This window comes from Nomia melanderi, chromosome 2, assembly GCF_051020985.1.
Source record: "Nomia melanderi isolate GNS246 chromosome 2, iyNomMela1, whole genome shotgun sequence".
Lineage (NCBI taxonomy): Eukaryota > Metazoa > Arthropoda > Insecta > Hymenoptera > Halictidae > Nomia > Nomia melanderi.
The window spans coordinates 21,708,584-21,714,695 of record NC_135000.1 but is presented as its reverse complement, the minus strand read 5'-3'; the positions used below and the strand labels follow the sequence as shown (position 1 = coordinate 21,714,695).

The 6,112-nt window shown below is 38.1% G+C and overlaps 1 protein-coding gene across 1 annotated transcript in view; it reads left to right on the top strand.

Annotated features, from left to right (window-relative positions):
* The window catches only part of Ktl (BTB/POZ domain-containing protein Ktl), a 72,994-nt gene that overhangs the window by 9,768 nt on the left and 57,114 nt on the right, over window positions 1–6,112 (top strand). The gene's annotated exons all lie outside the window — the stretch shown is intronic.

Here is a 6,112-nt window from a genome sequence, read left to right as displayed (position 1 = left end):
ATGCAAACGGGATGCAAACTGTTGGCATGAATATCCTTTTCGAGTTACAAAGGCTTCTGGATTCTAGTGTACGCTCATCTGTCTTGGCGAAAGTTTTCTGTAATGATCTGTATATCAAGTTACGTCTCGTCGTGTGTTATCTGATTAGCGATCTTCGAGTTTTGCGGATGAACGATAAACCGATATCTGAAATAAATTGCTGGGAAGTCAACTAATTAAGTTAATATCTAAAGAATGAGGTCATATCGGACGTATCCTGACAGAAATATACTTTTATTAGTTTTGTTTGCGAATCTGCACCTGTGATTAAATAAACATTTCGTGATTTATAATACTGTTTCGTCTGATGTTAATTGGAGGAATGGCTCGATTAGCGAGAATTTAATTTCGTCGAAACGAGTGTACGGTTAAATGATAACCTTTCGAGTTAATAGAGAGCAGAAGATTCATTGACTCGCGCGATTTACCGCTTTTTTAATTGAATTAAAATTAAATCCACTTCGGACCCGTTACACTGTCTATTGAAATAACGGTATTGAATACCCATCGCTCACGACTGACAGAAATAATCTTACGAATACACAATATGAAACAGTAAATTTATCCTTCTATTCCAATCACTTCCTGTCCTAATATGAAATATTCCATACTCTTTTTAATATCATTTTTTTCTGCCATTAATATAGCTTACGAAATACGAGTTATTGTGTACTTGATCTTCCGCTCTTGTCTTTTATAAAACTGGTGCATTCTACCGAAGGAGAATTACGCATATTATTAAATCCGTGCCTTTATGATTTGATTCGTGACTAGACTTCAGCGAAAGTTACTTCATTGATAATAATGTCCCAGCGGGAATGGAAATTAAATATTCACTGTACGAGTAACTTCGCCGTGGCCATTAAGCATTCATAAAAGCAAAATACTATTTTCCTCCGATTGACGCGAACTGAATAATATTCACATTTATTAAACTCAATCTGTATTTATTCTTTCGAATATTTCTCTTTCATCGAACTTGACTCGACGTTATTAGCCAAAAGTTTCAGGTACTGTTGCTAATACTCTTAAACAAAATATTAAATTTAATAATAAAGAAATATTAAAACATACATGTCACATGTAGACATCGGATTTTAATGGACTTATGAGAAATTTGGAAGTGCAAAGTTGCACAGAATGCACATGATGCGAAGAAATATAAATAAACATCCAAAGTATATTGCCTTTCACGATATTCTTTAAGAAACATCGTCTTCTATCGTAATTATATTCTTCTAATTACTATTGCAATCATAATTGTTAATTTTATAATGAAGAACGAAGATGGAGATCCATCTTTCTTCTAATTGATTATAGTTTTATCCAGTCGAATCTATAGATGACTGCCATCGCCAATTCTATTTATAATAATAATTCTTAAAAACTTGAATTTGAATAAAAGTCCTTAACCTAGTCATCTCTATTTTTTCCAAGAAAATATCTAAAATATCATAACTCGCTGAAGATACAGCCGCCGTAACTTTTATCTATCGATTGTCTACCCATCGAGCAGCGCGGTTGTTCCAGTAGACAATCTACAACGGCAATTTCTGTTTAAAGATGATACTCTCCGTGGGGGTAGCAGTCTCGAGCACTCTCCATGCAGGGGTGGCTCGTCGCGAAAGAGGAGATTGCACGTTAACGAACGTCACCGGAAGTTGTCGGATGTAAACTCGATTGCCTGTTTGAATGAAACGCGGCAGCCACGGGTAGACTTTCTGGAACCGTTGCGTCAGAACTACGGGGAAAGCAATCTGTTGCTTAGTTTCCATTCACGCGGCAACCCCTCCGCGAAGGGGCGGCGGTGGGTGGAAATAAATATCGTTAACGTAAACGACGTAAACATAGGATCCTTTACAACGATCATTAACGTCTCATTGTGCCAAGTTCGCCGGGCGATATTTCCGTTCTACAATCGTAATTTCGCGACTCGAGACTCTGCCCGAACAAAAGAAATCTTCTTCAGGTTCGACGCGCAGAATTGCCATTATTCGCAGACAATTCCGTTGATTATCGCTCTCAACTTTATTCTTTTGTTCCTCCGTTGAATCTCTCCCTCGAACGAAAGTCACTTCCGACGAAGCTCGATCTTCGTCCATGCGCCCGCAACGTTTATTACAAAATACCGCATCGTTAATATGTATTAATTCCTCCGGTAAGACCGTCGCGGAAGTTGCCGGGTTAAACGCAACGCTGATTTATGGTTGCGTCGAATGGCGAGGGGAGCAGGCGGCCGTGAAATTTCCGTCGAGTAAGATTTCACGCTGATAGGACACGTTCGAATTACCATTTCACCAGTGATTCATTTCTCCGGGCGCGTCGCCGGTGTTTGATGAATGTTTGGAAAAAGTTATTACCGAAGGGCGCCGTTAACTTCGAAATACGTTTCGTTAAATTTCATATGAAATTATAAATAACCGATTCCAATGGCTCGATGAATCTAGCAGTTCTACTGCTAACTAGGCTATTAATCAATAATTATTCAACATTACCATATTATTACATTATCCTCATTATTTATAGCGTTATAATCATTACATTAAAATCTTCATACTTAATTCTACACGTTAACCATTTAAATAAGAAAAATTCGTCAACGATGAAATGTATTTTATTCTGAGCTTTTAGAGTTGTAAAGGAAGTTTCTTTGATTATTAATTAGGCTGTATTTCATCGGTGCAGATGTATCGACGCGAAGGAAGGTCGACGGTAGAGTTCCGTAAGCCGCATGCAAATTGTCGAATAGTTTGCGACGAGCGGTAGTGGAATATTCGAAATTCCATTTCTGCAGGCATCCCGCGATTCATTACCTCGAATTTCCTCGGCCGGGCTCGATATTATCCCCTGGCATCTCCAATGCCGTTCCTGTTTCTCCGGCTGCGCATCGATCGAATCGGATAATTATAACGGCGCGATTACCGGTGCGGTCCGAACGACGATTACACGGAACCGGGAATTTCAGTGGAAACGGGCTGACGACACAGCTGCAGCCCGCGGAACGGCTGCGGCCGCGCGCAAATCGCATCAGCGGCCGTACGTCCTTTAAGCAGACGCGCGTAAATTCGTTGTAATATCGGAGTGTGTTGATCAACAAACGTTTCGTTGCTAATTGAAAGGGGCATCGGGGCCGGAGCAAATATGTTGTAATTTCCAGCTAGCTGCTTGTAAATTGACCTCTCGGGACCGATTAAATTCTGCCGTGACTTATTTCGCGTGTTTCGCAGCGGCGCGACGATGTCCGCGTGTTTAATCGTGCACACGCGGCATGGATGCTAATGCAGAAATGTCGAGAGATTAATGGCACTTTTGTTTCATTAATTCGTTGACTTCGGTTTCTGTGAAAATACTCGTGAAGACGGGAAGTTGTATAGATTTTGATTTCTGTTTGCACGGGGTGCATTGAAATTCCTGGTATAACTTTCGTGATGGAATTGTTGCAGGGAATATTAGAAGAAACAGGTGGAACGGGGTTTGCTGAATTTAAATGAAAAATGAAATTTACGTCTGGCTGGGACTGACCGATTCTGCTCGCGAAGCTTGGGAATGTTGTTGAAAAATATGGGACATTGCGATAGTGTGGATTGTTATAGTGTGATTCCATGGGATTCGCGTGGAAGTTGTCTACGTTTCGGCGTTACGTAGACAATGTCTACGAGAACTGCTTCTTAAGAATAAAATACCGTGGAAAATGGCTTCTTAGAATTCATTGGATCTAAGCTTTTGGAGATTTATACAAATGACATTCAAAGACTGGTATTCCGTTCTCGGGAGAGTTTCCATTGAAACGATGAATGCATTGATTAAGAAAGTCTTCTAGGAAAAGGAAGTGTGTTCATTCTACCTTAAAAGAAAGAGCATTTCTTCGTAGTAGAATTGGAAGGTCGAAAAGAGTGGAATCGAGGTTATCTCTACGTTAATATCGTGGAACTCTCTCCATAAGAATCCATTAGTTCGTATTAACATTACTATACTTTTGTTTATAGCAAATTTTACTGAATTCTTCTGCAATTCACTAAAACACAAATTTTTACAAAATTGAACTTAGACTTCAGGTATTCACTATTGTCGTATGTTTTAATATCAGATTCCACAGTCACAATATTTAATCGGAATATCCTAAATGTAGAATCGTATAATTTTATTGAAAACAATATATCTTATTTACAAAATATTTAAAACAATATAGCTAAGATGTGTCATTGATTTTCTAAATGTCAAATTTTAATTTTGAACAACATACATAACATTAATTTGTCTTCGTTCACACAAAATATAAAATCTTGGTGTTTAAAAGTAAGCTGTTATACCAAGGGTGTAATTGTTTTCCTATCCTACAAGGATCTTCATCGAGATAATAATTCTTTATCTGATTTCTGTTTTCATTAATCAGTTCCTAAAAACGTGAATTCTCTTGAACTAAATATCACCGTGAGATATCAGTACAGATATCAACAAAAGAAAACAGCAAAGGAACGAGCGTTGCTGGTCCCAAACGATGCTACTGCTAGATAAGTACGGTAGAGCTCCGATTACCCGATTTACTCGAGACTCACGAAGAAATGTTTCAAAATATATTTGTAAAACTCGGTCGTACATATTCCGAGGTACAATATAAAACTCCAAATTATTGAGTTTCAATTCAACGAACACTTTGAACAATCCATATAACAAGAAATAGCGACTCAGTTAACACGTTGCCACGGAAAAGCAAGTATCACTTATCCTGTTTGCAGCAAAGATAAAAAGGAAGAATTATTAATTATTCGACATGAAAATTCTTACGTTACACTATTATCTCGTTGTTCACACTACTGAACAGTTTTACTCAACATCAGTTACCTTACAAGTTAGCTCCACCGCAAAGTTCTGTCCGTTTCTGAGTCAAATGAAAATAACATGCTTATCGGATAATATAATTTTCATCGCTACTAATGACCTCTTCCCAGCGTGATGGAAAATTATGGACTCCATTTCTGTAGTATGATGCATCTGTAGAAACTTGAGATAACATCATTCAACAGAATTTTCTAAATCTGATATAAATAATTATTTTCTCGTAACTTGGAACATGCAGTCATCGGTGGCCGCAGTGGCAGTCAACCTGTTAATCGAAATCCTACTGTAATTCTATATTACATTTATTACGAAATTATTTCTAGTGTTTCAACGTGTAACGCGAGTGCCGCATCGCGAAACGCGAAGGTCGCAGAGCAGCGGCGGCGAGCGGCTGGTAAAAACGGCGAACGGTGGCGGTTGACGCGTATCGTCGCAGATACCTAATCGTATTTCAGTTTGCTGGATCCATCTGGTTCGATGGTTCGAATCAGACTGAATGTTCGTTCAGTTTGATCAATAAAAGTAGCGCGCAGGCGTCCTCGCCGGCTGGTACACGAGACTCTCCGGAGTCCTTGCCTCTCTATATCTCTGTCTTGATTAAGAACAGATAGATAATAAAGAAGGACCCCGGACGGAGTCGCGATGGTGCATACCGCGCAAAGAGGAACGGGAAAAAGGTGCATGTGACGCGAGAGTCCGTTTGCCCTGCAAGAAAAATTGCTCAATTTTGTTGGTCTTGGTTAGGTAGAGATTTTAAATAATTACTTAGATAATACAACTTTTTATATTCCTTTTTTTCTTAAATAAAGATAAACAAAACTTTTTTGAATGTAGTTATAATGTATAGATAGACAATTTATAAATGATGAAGGAGAATGTTTTAAATTAAAAACGTCGTAACTACGTTAACAGTAGAATTACCAAACTGCTCAAATTGACCTATTCCTAAATTTTTCTTTCCCAATTACTAACAGAATAACAGATGCTTCTCTGAGAAATTACTAAAGAAATTGATTTAGATACCTAATACTTAGAGTTACTAAGTATATTAGTTAGGGATGCTTAAAGTTTCTATAGAAAAATTTGGAAAAGTCAGTTTGACTGATCCGTAGTTTTAGTGTTAAAAGTTACACTTATAAGACAGTATATTTACAGGATACTCTCTCTCTCTCTCTTCTCTACAATATTGTGACTTCAAAGGCTTTCATTCTTCGGTCTTTTCTGCATAGCGTTT